Source organism: Pristiophorus japonicus, chromosome 4 (assembly GCF_044704955.1).
Source record: "Pristiophorus japonicus isolate sPriJap1 chromosome 4, sPriJap1.hap1, whole genome shotgun sequence".
In the NCBI taxonomy this organism is placed as follows: Eukaryota; Metazoa; Chordata; class Chondrichthyes; family Pristiophoridae; genus Pristiophorus; species Pristiophorus japonicus.
The window spans coordinates 36,131,951-36,151,505 of record NC_091980.1 but is presented as its reverse complement, the minus strand read 5'-3'; the positions used below and the strand labels follow the sequence as shown (position 1 = coordinate 36,151,505).

The 19,555-nt window shown below is 47.7% G+C and overlaps 1 long non-coding RNA gene across 1 annotated transcript in view; it reads right to left on the bottom strand.

Annotated features, from left to right (window-relative positions):
* The window catches only part of LOC139262035 (uncharacterized), a 183,671-nt gene extending 164,387 nt beyond the window's left edge, over window positions 1–19,284 (bottom strand). The window contains exon 1 of the long non-coding RNA XR_011592862.1: window positions 19,157–19,284. This is a non-coding gene — a long non-coding RNA (uncharacterized lncRNA). The remainder of the gene's footprint in view (window positions 1–19,156) is intronic.
* Between the last annotated feature and the right edge of the window lie 271 nt (window positions 19,285–19,555).

Genomic DNA, 19,555 nt, shown 5'->3' with positions numbered 1-19,555 from the left:
TGCTGTTAGCCTCAGTGCACCTGAGATGTTTCGGACCTCCCAAAAACTCCACATTTCCCCGCCCCCCCACCACCAGCACCACCCCCCCCCCACCCACCCCCACTTCTACCACCCACCAACACACCCCCACACACCCAGTTCCACCACCCACCAACCCCAACCCCCCACACTCAATTCCACCACCCACCAAGACCCCCCCTCCCCCCAAATGGGCAGACGCCTGTTCTGCATAATAATTAAAAATACGTTGACTATGACTTGGAGTCCAGCCTCTATGTGCGCAGACGCAGCCGTCGTCCCCATACTGTAGCTCGACGACAGACGTTGGGGTGGTCTTGGACCTGGCCTGGAGTGGACGAAGGTGGAACAGGTTCCACTGGTTCTGTAGTTTACTTCCACTCCAGCGGGGAGCTTGTTGCAATTATTGTTCCAATATAGGCAAATGACCTCAGCAGCCATTTTTGCCGTGTTCCCATCAACAAGATTGAACTAGCAACCAGCATCACTCCTTCTAAGTGCAATTCAGGAAATTTGAGGCCAAGTGTATCCCAGTTCCCGGACTTGTGCTCCCCAAGACTCTGGCTCATTCCTGGTAGTGTGGATTTGCAGAATCACCTCTTATGATTCCTCCTTTCCTCTGAAACTTTATCCATCCACTTTTCTTGGCACCTGCAAAGGCAAAGCGTCCTTCCAGAGAAATACCAAAATCACCTGTAGTTCTCCATTTGGAGGTGCCAACCAATGAGCAGACATGTAACTGTCCTCTTAAATTCTGTCTTTCCCCAGTGGCAGGTCCCACAGCTTCCATTTTACCCCTTTCTGCTTGATGCAGCTCACTTGGGGCCCCCTCATCTCATCTGGATTATTTTGTAACTGAATTGAATTGAACTGATCTGGTGGATTTTATTGGATTTTATTGAATTTGAACCAAGCAAAGCGGAACTCAAACCTGCATCTATGCTAGTTGTTTTGCAGAATCACTGCACTGCCCCAATAGAGTAATGGTTTTCACTTCCCACATCAAGTTAATGAACAAGTATAACATTGCAGAACCATGCCAGCAGATCATGGTACCCAATAATGTTCAAGGGTTTCTCAATAAGACTCCCAATTATTGGTCTGACCATCATCCATGATAGGTAATGGCATGAGATGAGGGGTCCCCAAGGAAGTTAAAAAAAATAAGCAGAGCCACGAAGAAAAAAAATTGAGTATTATGTTTTCCATCATAAAATTTGTTTCATTTGCCTTGGACTGAGAATTTTTTCGATTTACACAAGAACGAGAGGGGAAGACATATAATACTGTTTAATAATATGCACTGAATACAGTTTCTCCCATTGGCAGAAGGTTCGAGAACCAGAGATCACAGTTTTAAGGTGATTAACAGAAGAACTCAAGGCAACATGAGGGAAATCTTTTTTACGCAGCGAGTGGTTAGGATCTGGGATGCACTGCCTGAAAGGGTGGTGGAGGGAGATTCAATCATGGCTTTCAAAAGGGAATTGGATAAGTACCTGAAGGAAAAAAATTTGCAGGGCTATGGAGAAAGGACAGGGGAGTGGGACTTGGTGAAGTGCTCTTCCAGGGAGCCGATGCAGGTTCGACGGGCCAAATGGCCTCCTTCTGTGCTGTAAGTACTCTATGATTCTAAGTCATTTCTATTCAATGCTAGAAAGCACGATGATTTGAGAAATGGTAGGCGTGCTACCTTTTTTCTTATTGGGCCATTCTGGGGGTAGAGTCTCAGGGATGTCAGGTCCTCAATACATTGTCACATGGGCTGAATGGCCCCTCCTTTTGTGCTGTAAAAATACCATTATTCTATGATTCTATGCTGACTACCCTGCAGAAATTGAATATGTCTATGGCCAGCAATAGGAAAGGATAAATCTCTCTATTCATCTGACTGACCATAATTTACTCATGACTTCCTCAATGATGAGTTGTCCAGTCAGCCTCTCATATGGAGATATTCATCGTATCACACTGCCAAGTCATGCACATGGTCTCTACATTTAATCTCAACTGATTTTTTTTTTCAATGAACACAGCTTTTCTTTTGAGTAGGTGTTGCAGATGGTTAGTGGAAAGCCAGCTGGTATATTCAGAAGCAGCCTTTGTAAATCTATTCCAACCCTGTGGTTCTTCGCTGCTTAATAAATCCGCTTTCCAGCTAGGGATGGTTTAAGTGTTGAATTATTTTTTGTGGTCTTAAGTGAGTTACTGAATATTTAACAATAAATGCCAACTGTAGATTTCCTTGACAGACAGGGTACTCCATCAAGAAATCAATAGTAATTCAGTGCTAGACAAGTTACTAAGCAAGTATAACACAGCAGCACCATGCTATCAGATCAGTTGTCCCAATAACACTGAAAGGAAATGAAAACAAGCTATTTTTGAGTGTCAATATCGTGTAAAAACCCAGCTGCATCAAACTCTTCCTACAACTCCTTGTTCCCCAAACAAGTTAATCTTTCATCCAATAGATGTAAAGATCCTCTTGCCAAATGCCTTAGGTCAAGTTAGTGTCAACCTTTGGCAATTCTGAAAAACAGAACAACTTCCCTATCTGTGAATGAGTGCTTTATCTTTTCATCTTGTATCCTTGTATTATCATGCCACTTCCCATTTAGTCAATGTGCCAATCCTGCCACCTCCCATTCCTCTGTGACAGTGCCAGCTGCGGCTCAGTGGGTAACACCCTTACCTCTGAGTCAGAAAGTTGTGGGTACAAGTCTATTTCCAGGGATTTGAGCACATAAATTTTGGCTGATAAATAATGCCTTTCAAGACCACCAGACGTCTCAAAGCAATTTACAACCAATGAAGTACGTTTGAGGTGCAGTCATTGTTATAATATCGGAAACGCGGCAGCCAATTTGCGCACAGCAAGCTCCCGCAAACAGCGATGTGACAATGTCCAAATAATCTATTTTTGTTATGTGGATTGAGGATAAATATTGACTAGGACACCAGGGATAACACACTTGCTCATCTTCAAAATAGTGTCATGGGATCTTTTACGTCCAACTGAGAGCGCAGACGGGGCCTTCGTTTAAATTCTCATCCAAAAGACGGCACCTCCAACAGTGCAACGCTCCCTCAGCACTGCACTGGAGTGTCAGCCTAGATTTTTGTGCTCAAATCTTTAGAGTGGGACTTGAACCACAACCAACTGACTCAGAGGCGACAGTGCTGAGTAGTGAGGAGCTTTTAAAAAATGAACTCAGTTTGAGAAGGGGGGGAAATTAAACTTGGTCAGCATCGCAAAATGGGCAGTTGTGGATCGGCTTCCCGATTTGAAGTCAATGGAAAGGACTGAGTTGCTACTGGAATGCATAGTGTATGTTACAGTGCCAGCTCCTGTACATGCAGCATACATTGCACAGTATGTAAAGGCAGATGTGCACAACACACATCATACTGGAGCTGGAAATCTTTATTCCAAGGGACAGGTTGCATTTTGTGTGGGAAATGTTTACTATTTATACAACCTGTTATACCTATCTAAGTGAACTCTGTACCCTTCAGCAACAGCTCCCATACTACACAAGGTACCCAGGTTACAATCGATATATACTGGAGATAACTACAGTTCATTTTCATAAAGACATTCAATTTATCAGCTGAAGCAACTCAAATCAATAGTAGAATTTGCAATTGTCCAGCTTGTTTTTACATGAACTAGGTTATCAGCATTAATTTCCTTGTTAACTTAAACTTAAGTAATCATTTAATCTGGTAATTCTGCACAAGAATACAAACATTTGGAAAAGTATAATTCAGTCAGGCAGAGTCAGCATGGATTTATGAAGGGGAAGTCATGTTTGACAAATTTGCTGGAATTCTTTGAGGATGTAACAGATAGGGTAGATGAAGGGGTTCCAGTGGATGTGGTGTATTTGGACTTCCAGAAGGCATTTGACAAGGTGCCACATAAAAGGTTACTGCACAAGATAAAAGTTCACTGGGTTGGGGGTAATATATTAGCATGGATAGATGACTGGCTAACTAACAGAGAACAGAGAGTCAGGATAAATGGTTCATTCTCTGGTTGGCAAACAGTAACTAGTGGGATGCCGCAGGGATCAATGCTGGGACCCCAACTATTTACAATCTATATCAATGACTTGGATGAAGGGACCAAGTGTAACGTAGCCAAGTTTGCTGACGATACAAAGATGGGAGGAAAAGCAATGTGTGAGGAGGACACAAAAAACCTGCAAAAGGACATAGACAGGCTAAATGAGTGGGCAAAAATTTGGCAGATGGAGTATAATGTTGGAAAGTGTGAGGTTATGCACTTTGGCAGAAAAAAAATCGAAGAGCAAGTTATTATTTAAATGGAGAAAAATTGCAAAGTGCTGTAGTACAGCGGGACCTGGGGTCCTAGTGAATGAAACACAAAAGGTTGGTATGCAGGTACAGGAAGTGATCAGGAAGGCCAATGGAATCTTGGCCTTTATTGCAAAGGGGATGGAGTATAAAAGCAGGGAAATGTTGTTACAGTTATGCAGAGTATTGGTGAGGCCACATCTAGAATACTGCATATAGTTTTGGTTTCCATATTTAAGAAAGGATATAATTGCTTTGGAGGCAGTTCAGAGAAGGTTCACTAGGTTGATTCCGGAGATGAGAGGGTTGACTTATGAGGAAAGGTTGAGTAGGTTGGGCCTCTACTCATTGGAATTCAGAAAAATGAGAGGTAATCTTATCGAAATGTATAAGATTATGAGGGGGCTTGACAAGATGGATGCAGAGAGGGTGTTTCCAATGATAGGGGAGACTAGAACTAGGGGGCATAATCTTAGAATAAGGGTCCGCCCATTTAATACTGAGATGAGGAGGAATTTCTTCTCTCAGAGGGCTGTAAATCTGTGGAATTCGCTGCCTCAGAGAGCTGTGGAAGTTGGGTCACTGAATACATTTAAGACAGAAATAGACAGTTTCTTAACGAATAGGGGAATAAGGGGTTATGGGGAGCGGACACAGAAGAGGACCTGAGTCCATGATCGGATCAGCCATGATAGTATTAAATGGCGGAGCAGTCTCGAGGGGCCGTATGGCCTACTCCTGATCCTATTTCTTATATTCTTATGTTCTTAATACAAATATATGAAATGCAGGGTTAGTAGTAACTGATTCTGTGGAAGCAAGATGATGTAATGTTCTTGTGTACGTCAGCTTCAAATAATTGCCGATGTGCAGTCCTTCAAAAATCGCCATCAAACGATATTGCAGCCTACGGAATCCAATGTGTTGTCAGGGCAAGAGTTTATATCACACTACTGTCCAAGTAATCAGGGATGCCTCTGCTGACAGCTCTGTCCTATAACAGGAACACAAGATTCTAGTCTCGATGTATATTATAATCTGACCAATGTTGCTGATCACTTTGCAAGCACTGTAAGCAGTGACCATGTGTGTGAACAAGTCATTCATTACAGTTGGTAAAGCAGAGAGCCGAGCCTGTGCATTCAAAGCAGACAGTTGAGAACCTGCTGTAAATAATCACTTCTTATTTGGAAGGTGCCAACATTGTCATTTTCTGCTTTATTTTGTGTTTATGGGAGTCATCACAGCAAGTGGTCAATTAGTGTGATAGAAAAGGTAATTTTCCTCTCTGACAGCCGGAAGGCCTTGGGCAACAGCCAAGTTGATTTGTCGATGTGGAGCTGTGCTGCAGTCAGTTCCAGATGCCAGGACCCTTTTATCAGCCTGATGACTAGGCTCAATACACTACATTTGGAATTAGATAATGACTGGCAGTAATGAATCGGAAACTGAAGTAAGTGCTTTCGTGGCACGCAACAGTAGCATGCAAGTTCACACTCAATTCTTTGCTTAGTGTCTCTTTCTCTCCACACACACGCAGTAAATAAACTCTTCATCTCTGCCAGGGCACTGGGGGACGTCTCAAGTGGCAAGCAGGTGATGGGGGTTAGGCAAATAAATCACCTATCCTTCAGCAACTCGAGAAAGAATATAAGAGACCATTCCCTCAGTTTTCTGTACTTCTAGCAACAGAAAGGCAACAACAGCATTACAAGTTTTGGGGTCGGTCTTGCGTATTCTCTTGGGTGCTGGTCACTGGAACTTGCTTCAAACCTGTCTGCCCACCTGCCCCTTTGTGTCGAGGAGGACTGAAACACTCACTTTGTCCTCATATTGATTCACCAGTAGGCCTGTCGGTGAAACTGCTTACTTCACCTTTCACCTCGAGGCATGATCCGAAAAGTTGACATCTCCTGCTGTTCTCAAGGTAAACGGGGGCCATCCTTGCCTCTTTCAATCTGCAGGTAAGGAGACACTGGGTTGCCCCAGTGCCATCAACACAAAAGTCCCCCCTTTTTAGAGGGGCACAACTAATAAACACCCAAATCATACAACAGAAAAAGGAAACTTTCTCAAATTAAATAACATTATTTCCACTGTCAACTCTGCCCTCCAGTTCCTGCAGTGCACAACAGTCGTGGAAGGCTTCAAGCATACTGGCAGACACCACGTGCTCCTTCTCCAGGGCTGCCCAGGCGTGGAAAGTCACAGAAGAGAGGCAGGCAGCCAGAGCGACCAGCCCCGTGGGTTGTGTCCAACCTGGACCTGTGGATGGCCAACTTGGCCAGGCCCAGGAGCAGACACATGAGGAGGACCTCCAACTTGCCCGCACTCCCTATGCACCGGGTCGACAAAGATCAGGAGCGTGGGACTGAATGAAGAGCCAGAAATAGAGGGGCAGCCCTTTCAATTAGTGAAACAGGGATTGCAACCTCTCACATTCCATATAGACATTTAACATGGACTCATCCAGGCTGCAAAAGTTGATCCACCCCAAGTTGTGAGGACCCCCACATAGAGTGCTCCCCATTGAGGACCCCAGCCTCCAGAGCAGGCCATTCTTGCTCATGGTGCTGGGGTGAGACAATTGACAATTGGCCTTCATCGTGTCAGTTGTGAATTCGAAAAATTGGCCTGCCTGGCTTCAATACATGAATTAAATGCCTGCAGCCTGTGATCTTTGTTTGTACACCTATGTGAATGCTCTTTGTTTTAAAACATAACCCAATCCCACAATCCTTTCCGTGAAAGAAATAAAAGGTGATAAATAGCTCTTCAGATGTTAAGCAAATCTTCTAAACTATGTCACGATTCTACATATCTTTCCTCACCTTGTGCCTGCAATAGTGTTCAATAAAAACATAAAACTGGAATGGGGAAAAGATTGTTGGCACATCAAACTCATTTCCTCCAGAGGGTACCCTATCATGGGCTTCAACACACAATCCTCTGAGGGAGGCAACTAACTACAGAAAAATCTATTAAGATCAAACTATCGCCCCTGTATTCCCCCAATTGGAAGATGAAAAGTCACAGCCATAAATTCTGAGAAGGTCCCATGTTTCAATGCTGAGTTTACTAGCCTCAACTGGGGTAGCAAGAGCGGTGTTACATTTTGATTTACAGTGTTCCAGGGCAAGGGAAGGGGAAACAAAATATCAGCCAGGGTTCTCATTCCTTATCTTTCTATATACCTGCTGTAAATGCACTTGAAAACACCAGGCTTGAACAAGATTGGGTTCAGCTGTGATGCCCCCCAAAAGTTTGATAGTTTGTGGGCACTTACTTGTGATGAATAATGGCCACTCAGGCAAGTTATCTACAACAATAACTTGCATTTATATATAGCGCTTTTAACATAGTGAAACGTCCCAAGGCACGTCACAGGAGCGTAATCAGACAAAATATTGACACTGAGCCAAAGGAGGAGGCATTAGGACGGGTGACAGAGATAGATTATAAGCCTTAAATATAAGCATAGCCTTAAAGCAGGAGAGAATGGTGAAGAGGTGGTGAAATTTGGGGAGGGAATTCCAAGGCTTGGGACCTAGACATGGCCTCCAATGATGGAGCAGAGGAAGTAGGGAATGCACAAGAGGCCAATGTCAGAGGGACGCAGAATTCTCTGAGGGTTGAAGGGCTGGAGGAGTTTCATCATCATAGGCAATCCCTCGGAATCGACTTGCTTCCACTCTTAAAATGAGTCCTTAGGTGGCTGAACAGTCCAACACGAGAGCCACAGTCCCCATCACAGGTGGGACAAATAGTCATTGAGGGAAAGGGTGTGTGGGACAGGTTTGCCACACAATCTTTCTGCTGCCTGTGCTTGATTTCTGCTTGCTCTCAGCGATGAGACTCAAGGTACTCAGCGCCCTTCTGGATACATTTCCTCCACTTAGGGCGATCTTTGGCCAGGGACTCCCAGGTGTCAGTGGGGATGTTGCACTTTTTCAGGGAGGCTTTGAGGGTGTCCCTGTAACGTTTCCTCTGCACACCTTTGGCTCATTTGCAGTAAAGGAGTTCCGAGTAGAGCGCTTGCTTTAGGAGTCCCTATTTATAGAGATAGGGAGTGGCGAGGTCATGAAGGGATTTGAACAAGAGGATGAGATTTTTAAAATTGAGGCATCGGTAGACGAGAAGGCAAAGTAGGTAAGTGAACTTAGAGATGATGGGTGAACACTACTTGATGCAAGTTAGGATGTGGGCAGCAGAGTTTTGGGTGAGTTAAGAGGGTGGAAGATCGGAGCTGACTATGGGGGCAGTAGAATAGCAGAGTCTGGAGCAATGTTCCCGTTAAGCTGCATAGCCGCGCAGTGACCCCGAGGTCCAGCATAGGTCACTTGCTAGCTTCACAGTGCAAAAAAAGGCGCACGCGTGGAAGTTTGAATAGGCTGCGCCGCCCGTTAAAGGGGCCACGCATCCAAAATAAGTTAGTTAGAGGGAACATTGGTCTTGTAGTGTCCTTACACAGTACTATAAATTCACACGAGGCACATTTTGCAGACAAGGTCACTCTGTGACCCGAACCTTTATTGACAGGACCAAGAAGTGATGACCCTGCGTGGGACCTCCCTTTATATAGCTGGATGACCAGGTGAGGAGTGTCTCTCACAAGTTCACCCTCTGTGGTCAAGCTGCGTATTTCTTAGGTGTATACAGTATGCAATGGTGTTACATAAAGGTTACAGTTACATGAAGGTTACATACATGTCATCACCTCCCCACCAACGTCTTATGGGGTCAAAGATTAAGTCTTTCAGGCGGTCGACGCTCTCTCGTGGAGCGCCGCAGTTGGGGCTCTGGTTGTTGAGCCTTGGCATGCATCTCTGTCACCTGTGGTGATTCCGGCTTGTCCGGGCTGGCCGCAGGGACTGTGCATGCTGCTCAATGTTCTTGTTGCTCATTCACTGGCAGTGGTGTGGGCAGCATCTCATGATCTTCCTCGGGTTCCTCAGTGCCCATGCTGAACCTTTTTTTTACTTGGTCCAGATGCTTGCGGCATATCTGTCCATTGTTAAGTCTGACCACTATGACCCTATTCCTCTCTTTGCCAATTACAGTACCCTCGAGCCACTTGGGCCCCAAAGCGTGATTAAGAACAAATACAGGGTCATCGATTTCTATACATCTCTCCTTTGAGTTACAGTCATGGCACTCATTTTGGAACTGGTACTTGCCCTCAACAATGTCTGACAGGACTGGATGAATGAGGGACAGTGGAGTTCGAAGTGTACGTTTCATGAGTAGTTCCGCGGGCGGGACTCCCGTGAGCGAATGCGGTCGGGACCTATAGGCCAGCAGGAGGCGCGATAGGCGGCATTGAAGGGAGGGTCCTTGAATCCGGAGCATGCCCTGTTTTATGATTTGGACCGCATGTTCCGCCTGGCCATTGGAAGCCGGCTTGAACGGTGCTGTCCTGACATGTTTGATGCCATTACCCGACATGAACTCCCGGAATTCATAGCTTGTGAAACACGGGCCGTTGTCGCTAACCAGGATGTCCGGCAAGCCATGGGTCGCAAAGACCGCACGCAGACTCTCCACAGTGGTGGATGCTGTGCACGAATTCAATATGATGCACTCGATCCACTTTGAGTACACATCAACAACAATGAAGAGCATTTTTCCCATGAACGGGCCTGCGTAGTCTACGTGAATACGTGACAATGGCCTGGTGGGCCTGGGCCACAGGCTAAGTGGGGCCTCCCTGGGGGCATTGCCCAGCTGGGCACACGTCGTGCACCTGCGAAGACAGTGTTCCAGTTCTGAGTCAATTCCCGGCCGCCATACATGTGACCGGGCAATGGCCTTCATTAGAACGATGCCTGGGTGCTCGCTGTGGAGTTCCCTGATAAATGCTTCCCTTCCCTTCTGGGGCATGACTACCTGGCTGCCCCAGAGTAGGCAGTCGGCTTGGATGGAGAGCTCATCCATCCGTCTGTGAAACGGTCTGACCTTCTCGGGGCATGCTCCGTGTACAGGTGCCCAATCCCCAGTCAGGACACATTTCTTAATCAAAGATAGGAGGGGATCTCTGTTGGTCCAGATTTTGATCTGGTGGGCTGTGATGGGGGAGCCTGTGCTGTCAAAGGCATCAACAGCCATGACCATCTCAGCACTTTGTTCCGCTGCCCCCTCGGTGGTGGCCAGTGGAAGCCTGCTGAGCGTGTCAGCGCAATTTTGGATGCCTGACCAGTGCCGTATGGTGTAGTCATACGCAGCGAGCGTGAGAGCCCATCGCTGTATGCGAGCTGACGCATTGGCATTGACAGCTTTGCTGTCTGACAACAGGGATGTGAACGGCTTATGGTCCGTTTCTAACTTGAACCTTCTGCCAAAAAGGTACTGGTGCATCTTTTTCACCCCGTAGACACATGCGAGTGCTTTCTTTTCAACCATCCCATATCCCCTTTCTGCTTGGGTGAGCGACCTGGAGGCATAAGCCACAGGTTGGAGTTGGCCCTCATCATTACTCTGCTGCAACATGCACCCAACCCCATAGGATGATGCATCACATGTCAAAACCAATTTCTTACAGGGGTTGTACAGGATCAACAGCTTATTAGAACAAAGCAGGTTCCAAGCCCGTTCCTGACAGTCCCCCCAAAACCAATCGCAATCCTTACGCAGGAGCATGTATAGCAGCTCCAACAATGTGCTTAAGTTCGGCAGAAAGTTCCTGAAATAGTTCAAGAGTCCCAGAAATGAACGCAATTCCGATGTGTTGCCGGGCCTGGGCGCCCGACAAATCGCCTCCGTTTTAGATTCGGTAGGCCGGATCCCGTCTGCGGCAACCCTCCTTCCCAAAAATTCGACTTCTGGGGCAAAAAACACACACTTGGACTTCTTTAGTCACAGGCCTACCCGGTCCAGTCGGCGTAGCACCTCCTCCAGGTTGTCGAGGTGTTCCTCGGTGTCTCGACCCGTGATAAGGATGTCGTCCTGAAATACGATTGTTCCAGGGATGGATTTGAGCAGGCTTTCCATGTTGCTTTGAAAGATAGCGGCCACTGATCGAATGCCAAATGCACACCTGTTGCAGACAAACAGCCCCTTGTGCGTGGTGATGGTGGTCAGTAGCTTGGATTCTTCGGCCAGTTCCTGGGTCATGTAGGCTGAAGTGAGGTCCAACTTGGTGAACAGCTTGCCGCCTGCCAGCGTGGCAAAAAGATCCTCTGCTCTCGAAAGCGGGTATTGGTCTTGCAGTGACACTCGGTTGATAGTGGCCTTGTAGTCGCCACAGATCCTGACCGAGCCATCCGTTTTTAGGACAGGGACGATGGGACTTGCCCAGTCGCTGAATACAACGGGCGAAATTATGCCCTCTCTTAGCAACCTGTCCAACTCACTCTCAATTTTCTCCCGCATCACATACGGCACAGCTCTGGCTTTATGGTGCACTGGTCTGGCGTCCCGGGTGATGCGTATCACTACTTTGGTACCTTTGAAAGTCCCGACACCAGGTTGAAATAGTGACTCAAATTTCTGTAGGATGTATGAGCATGAACTTCGCTCCACAGATGAAATGGCGTGCACATCCCCCCATTCCCAGTTCATCTTGGCTAGCCAACTCCTCCCCAAAAGCGCGGGACCATTTCCCGTGACAATCCAGAGTGGCAGCCGGTTCTCTGGTCCATTATGTGTGACCACCAACACTACACTGCCTAGCACTGGGATGATCTCTTTGGTGTACGTCTGTAATTGCGTGTCAATGCATTCTAGTTTGGGTCTGTTAACTCTGAGTGGCCATAGTTTCTCGAATTGTTAGACACTCATAAGTGACTGGTTGGCTCCTGCATCCAGCTCCATGCATACCGGGATGCCGTTTAATAGGACTTTCATCATCATAGGTGGCGTTTTGGTATATGAGCTGTGGATGTTTGCCACATGAACCCTCTGAACTTCAGCATCCATTGCTTTGTCCCAAGCATCAACCTGTCTTGCAGACCTCTCTTCTGGTTCATCTGCCTCGTAAATTAGCCTCACTGTGGGCTTCCTGCACATTCTGGCTAAATGTCCACTGAAGTTACAATTTCTACAGATAAATTGTTGAAACTTACAGGTTTTTGCAGCATGTCTGCCCCCGCACCTCCAGCATGAGCTGAGATTGTTGTGAACAAAAGAGCTATTACCAGGCATTCCTCTCTGATTGTCTCTTTGATTACTCTGTTAATGGGTGTCAATAGCCCCATTCCGGGACGCACTGTCCACTGTGATGGTGTAAATGTCCGTTCAACCTGCCTTTGTCTCTGTTGAGGACCCACTCTAGAGTCTGTTGCTGCCTGGGTGATGTTGAATTGCCCTTGCCTGCCTGCGGGGTTCTGAGTCGCGTTTACAATGTTAACTCCCTGATCCATCGACACGTTGGAAGCAGAGTTGCGTGCGTATATTATCTTGGTTTCCTCCTCCCCCGCCATGAAGGTCTGAGCCATCAACGCCGCCTCTTCCAAAGTCAAGTCCTTGGTCTCAATTAGCTTTCTGAAAATTCCGGCATGACCAATGCCCTCAATAAAGAAATCCCTTAACATCTCCCCCCTGCAGGCGTCTGTGAACTTACAGAGGCTGGCCAAGCGCCGAAGGTCCGCAACGAAGTCCGGTATGCTCTGTCCTTCCCGACGTCGGTGGGTATAAAATCGGTGTCGGGCCATGTGTATACTGCTCGGTGGTTTGAGGTGCTCACCGATCAGTTTGCTGAGCACTTCAAAGGTTTTGTCCGCCGATTTCTCGGGTGCGAGCAGGTCTTTCATCAGCGCGTACGTCTTAGGTCCACAGCTGGTCAGTAGATGCGCCTTTCGCTTGTCAGCCGCTGCATCTCCCAGCCAGTCCTTCGTGACAAAGCTCTGCTGGAGCGTCTCAACGAAATAGTCCCAGTCCTCACCAACACAGTACCGTTCCTCTGTGCTACTGGTGGCCATTCTCGTCAGTCATTGATTCCCGTTTCTCATCGCCAAATGTAGTGTCCTTACACACTGCTATAAATTCACACAAGGCACATTCTGCAGACAAGGTCACTCTGTGACCCGAACCTTTATTCAGAGAACAAAGAAGTGATGGGACCTCCCTTTATATACCTGGATGACCAGGTGAGGAGTGTCTCCCACAAGTTCACCCCCTGTGGTCAAAGTGTGCATTTCTTAGGTGTGTACAGTATGCAGTGTTGTTACATGAAGGTTACAGTTACAGTTACATGAAGGTTACATACATGACAAGGCTGAAGGTAACAAAAGCACGGATGAGAGTTTCAGCAGCTGATGGGCTGAGGCAGGGGTGATGTTATGGAGGTGGAAGTAGGCAGTCTTTGTGATGGAGTGGCTATAGGGTCAGAAGCTCAGCTGTCAAATTTTTTAAAAAAAGAAAAATTTGCATTTATATAGCACCTTTAACAACCACTGGACAACCCAATGCACCTTACGGTCACTGAAGCACTTTTTGAAATGTTGTCAAATAGGATGCCGAGGTTGCAAACCGCCTGGTTCAACAGGAGTCAGTGGCCAGGGAGGGGGTTGGAATCGTTGATAAAGGGAACGGTGTTTGTGATGGGGACCGAAGGCATTGTCTTCGGAATCCCAATGTTTAATTTAAGATCAAACAGCAATTGTGAAACCTTGCCTCTTATTTTTTTTTTAATTAAGGAATGAGATAAAATTCATGCAAATATTGAGAGTTAAATAAACGAGAAAGTAATTCAATGAAATTCGAGGATGAGTGAATCTTAGCAAACTACATTGTTAAATTCTAATCAATTGTATTCTGTAAATGAGACATCCATGGCACAAGAAGCACCAGATTTGATCATCTATGGCTATTCTTACAACCTTCATCCTATTCTTCAACAGATATTTATGTGCCTCTGGTTTCAGAATTGTCATTGAATTAACTGCTTTTTTGGAGACTTTGATATATTCATCGTACAGCGAGGGAAAGAAATTCAATTCATCTTTATTCTCACTATGTTCAATATTATTCTGATGTCCTCTATTTTTGTCATCATTGTTCAAGCTAAGGATAATACTCAGATCTTCATTCGCAACTGCTCAAAGCATTTTAAAAATCTGAATCGTGTATATCAATCTTCTTTTCCCTAAAGAGAAAGTGTTTCTCTTCATAACTTGGAGCCGAGTCCTCATGCACCTTCCTCGACATTCTCCAGAGCAGTCAAAAACTGCACATAACATTCTAAATGTGTTTTCGCCAATGAGCTACATAAGGTTAGACTAAGTTATTTTGACATGCTTAAATACTTCATTCCTGTTTAAGAACATTTTCACTGTGGATAGATAATTTAAATTCAAGAATCAATGGCCAGAATTTCCCCCCCTCAAAAAAAAACCGGTGGGTTTGGAACAATTAAATTATTAAAAATAGATTCCCAACCTGATTCCGCCTCCAATCTGCCCAGTTCCATTTTAACAAAGGCGAAATGGGGATGAGGGTCCTGCCCACTCCCAGGGGACAGTACAGGTACAGCATCGAGAATCCAGCATTCTAGAATCCGTACTGTTCCAAAATCTGGACACTGGGATGATCTGTGGCGGGGTCGTCAGAAATCCGGAAAATATTCCAAAATCCGGGCCCCCGCCTCGGGCCACCGTCGACCTCTCCCCCGCCTCGGGCAGACCCCTCCCCGGCCTCAGGCCACTGCCTACCTCTCTCTGGCCTCAGGCCGACCTCTCCCCCGACTCGGGCCCCCGCCGACCCCTCTCCCGCCTCAGGTCCCCGCCAACCTCTCCCCCGCCTCAGGCCCCCGCCGACCTCTCCCCCGCCTCGGGCCGACCTCTCCCCCGCCTCGGGCCATCGCTGACCTCTCCCCCGCCTCAGGCCATCGCTGACCTCTCCCCCGCCTCGGGCCGACCTCTCCCCCGCCTCAGGCCACAGCCGACCAATCCCCCGCCTCGAGCTGCCGCCACCGCTCGGCCACGCCCCACCATTACCGCTCGATCCCCCCTCCCCTTCCCACCTGGCCCAGGCATTTCTGGACTTGGGATGTCGGAAAGCTGTTCCAAAGTCCGAAAATACATGAACCGGGGCTCGGGCGTTTCCCGATTCGGAATGTCATAAAGACGTTCCGAAGTTCGGAAGTACACAGAATCCGGAACAGCCTCAGTCCCAAGGCTTCCGGATTCTCAACCCTGTACTTGTACGTCAATTTAAATACAAATATCGTGATGAGGTTGGAGGCCTTTTTGTTAACCTCCATTTTGAATTTAACTGCCTGTGGACGGGTTTCACACAAAGTTAAATCGAGGTGAGGACTGCTGAATCCAGGAGGTAAGTGGCTTTATAATCTACCTCCTGCATCCAGGGTCCCTAACTAACGTACACCCCGCGATTGGAGCCCGCCCCCTCCACACCACCCCCCCCCCTCCACCCGACCTCTGCGCGCCCTAGGCCTCTGATCCCCACCATGAGACCTTCGCACCCGACCCCTACAACCCACCGATGATGCTGAGGCTGGTCACAATCCTCTGGTGGCCAGCACCGATTCACTCTCAGCCCCTGCCGATCCCTGATCCCTCTGCTCCCACCACTGCCGATGCACGAACCCCTGCTGATCCTCCACCGCCCCTCCCAATCCCCCCCCCCCCCGATCCCAGGTCAACCCCCGCCCCCCTAACAATCTCCCGACCCCCAGATCCCGCCCCCGGACTGACCCCTCGCATCTGAGGCCTACTGGGTACAGCCAGCCAGCCTTTCAATCTCGCTTGCTTTGAGCGGGAATCCGAGGCCTTGCAATCAAATCAGGCCCTGCCATTAAAGTTGGCATGCATCTGCATGTGCTAAATTCCAAACCTGCGATCTGTCAAGTTCCAACTGCACATAGGCTTTGCTGCACATTTCCTCTGCTCATTCAAATCAAGGTGCTGGAAAAATGAGACTAATTGCTTCATCTACAGCGCATTAATTACCCTGAAAATGTTTTATTTCTGGTGCAAAGTGGTGCAAGAAGCCTGTTGCACAGCATAAGGGGGGGGGGTGATGAGAAAATTGTATTAATGTTGAGTTATGTTTAAGGTACAGCGCAGAACAATAAGATAATGGTTCGTGTCTGAGCAGAAACAAACTTTGAAAGAAACTTTCATTTGTTTGAGTTTGAAAGCAGGGCCTTTTTGTATCACCATCGTTGTTGCCCTCACTTTAATTATTTCCCAACTTCTATTTAAATAAGATTTAAATCACTTTCATGATTTCTGCATGTTATCAGATATTTAAACTTTCTATTTCAGATTAGTTAAATTCACCAAATGTCAGTTGGTCTAATAGAGGAGAAACAAATTTGATAGGACTATAAGACCGTAATTGTAGGTTTATGTTGTCATGGCCCAGAATTAAAGGACCAATGGTAATTCAGCTGCATGCTTTGTCTAAAAAGCATCCTAATCGAGGTTTATGATTTAAGCACACCTTCAGTAAAAAGTACCTCAAGACTTTTCAGTGTTTGATTGAATTCTGTTAATGTTGAAATCTTGGTTTGTGTATTAAATACTATTGCAATGATCATAATTTATAAATAAAGTAGTATTTCTGGTTGCTAAATTATTTCAAATGAGATGTGGGTAAATCAGCAATCGCCTCGGTTTCCTGATTGATTGAGAGTCAGGAAGGGAAAGGAGCATTGCCCCACATGATCCCAGATTGGAATACACACAACGGAGCTGTCTTGGGCTCCGGCGGGGGGGGGGGGGGTACTAAGCTGCTCACAGCTCTGCAGCGTTTGAAAGCAACTTCTCGAAGCGGGGTTCACACGAGCTTAGTGTGGATTTCCTTTGGCTGTTGGTGGTGTACCCCTTAGCTATGCCGCCGACCACAAATTCACGGCCCATATATTTAACATTCATAGGAAAATAAAGCCTTGCATTACTGGAGCCCGAGTTGGGTATGGATTATGCAGCATATTTGCATTTGTTGACTCTTCCACCAAATTTCTACTTCAAACCCTTGAACTCTGGTCAGCCAACGTGCGGCAGTGTGCAAAGCACTAATCCGTCCCAGGGCTCCTGGCGGGTAGGAAGGTTTCAAGTATCATCTGAAGCCTATAACGTGGTTCAGTGTCCCTTCGTCTATATATAGGTACAATCTCCGAAATCCGGAAACCTCGGAGTGGTGGCCATTCCACTTTTTGGGTTTTTCCAGATTTCGGAGACGAAATCTGACGTCCCGAATCAGGAAACCCCTGGGCCGAGTTTTGGGCATGTCCGGATTTTGGATACGGACATCGGCTGCAGAGTTGGTTCGGGATCGGGTGATGGCGGGGTCAACGGCTGTAGGTGGTTCGGGCCCTGGTGCATTGGGGATGGTGGCTGCAGGGAGCGGGGGAGGGGATTGAGACCCAGATACTGACGGGGACATGGGGGGGTGGGGGATTGAGGCCCGGGTGCCGGCGGGGGGGGAAGAGAGGGTTTGAGATCTGGACGCCGATGAGGACATGAGGGGTTGGGGGGGGGGGGGATTGAGGACATGGGGGGGGGGCAAGGGGGTATTGAGGAAATGAAGTGGGGGAGAGGGGGGATTGAGGACATGGGGGGGAGAGAGAGGGGGGATTGAGGACATGCGGGGGGGAGAGAGAGAGGGGGGATTGAGGACAAGGGGGGGAGAGAGAGAGGGGGGATTGAGGACATGGAGGGGGGAGAGAGAGGGGGGATTGACAAGGGGGGGAGAGAGAGAGGGGGGATTGAGGACATGGAGGGGGGAGAGAGAGGGGGGATTGAGGACATGGGGAGGGGGAGAGAGATGGGGGATTGAGGACATGGGGGGAGAGAGGGGGGGTTGAGGACATGGGGGGGAGAGAGAGAGGGGGGATTGAGGACATGGGGGGAGAGGGGGGATTGAAGACATGGGGGGGAGAGAGAGGGGGGATTGAGGACATGGGGGGGAGAGAGAGAGGGGGGATTGAGGACATGGGGGGAGAGGGGGGATTGAAGACATGGGGGGGAGAGAGAGGGGGGATTGAGGACATGGGGGGAGAGGGGGGATTGAGGACATGGGGAGGGGGAGAGAGAGGGGGAATTGAAGACATGGGGGGGAGAGAGAGGGGGGATTGAGGACATGGGGGGAGAGAGAGGGGGGATTGAGGACATGGAGGGGGGGAGAGAGAGGGGGGATTGAGGACATGGGGGGGAGAGAGAGGGGGAATTGAGGACATGGGGGGGAGAGAGAGGGGGGATTGAGGACATGGGGGGGGAGAGAGAGGGGGGATTGAGGACACGGAGGGGGGAGAGGGGGGATTGAGGCCCGGATGCCGACAGGGTCAGCGGCTATGGGGTGATGCAGATCCCTTTGCCGATAGGGACAAGGTGGAGTCGAACAACAATGCAGTATCGACGCTTTGGATTTGCGGGTGCCCGTGGATTCAGAGTGCCTCTTGTGTCTTGCAGTACGAGTTGTTTGGAAGTGTCGGTGAGTGTCTGTTTTTTGGGAGTGTTTGTACAGGCTTCACTGTGACGTGCTGTGCTGTTGGTGTTTGGAATTGGTGTGCCGTTTATATCACTGTTGTTAGGGGAATGTCTGGTTTTCGGAACCGGATTCCGGATTCCGGATAATGACTTGTGCCATCTGCACAGTGTCCAGTTTTCGGAACCTCCCGGTTTTTGGAACTCCAGATTTCGGATGCTCTACCAGTACATGCAATTATTAACTTTCCCTTAACGAGGGGGAGGAGGCTTTCGCTACATCAGTTATATGATATCATCTTGTGTGTAGTCTCACATATGGCAAAAAGAAAGTAAAGGAATATTAAGGATAGAAATCTTAAATAGAAGGGGTTTATAAATAAACTGATTATTTACACATACATGCGCGAAGCTCATTTTAATCTTACCAGACTGTCGTAGCTTCGAAAGCTGCTGTCACTTCTCTTTCTGAGTCTTGGACCAATTCCCTCCCGAATGCTGTTCGGCTGCGATCCCTGAGGCCTCTGATAGCCTTGGATACAAATGGGAATCACTATCAACACCAACAGAGTAGCTGATGAGGTTCGAATCTTCAACACTGCTAGCCACAGAGATGCCAGATATTTGTGTTCGGAAAGAAAATCAAAACCTGAAAATCAGAATAAAATGTTACTTTTATGGACGGGACGATTTCCATTGTTTGTGTGCAAAAGCATGAGCTGCAAGGAGGAGGCTTCCCTCAAGCGAACAATATGCTGCAACAAAACATCTTTTTTTTCAGTCACTTACGAATTTATTTTGCAATATTTGGAAAAGTAGTCATTTCA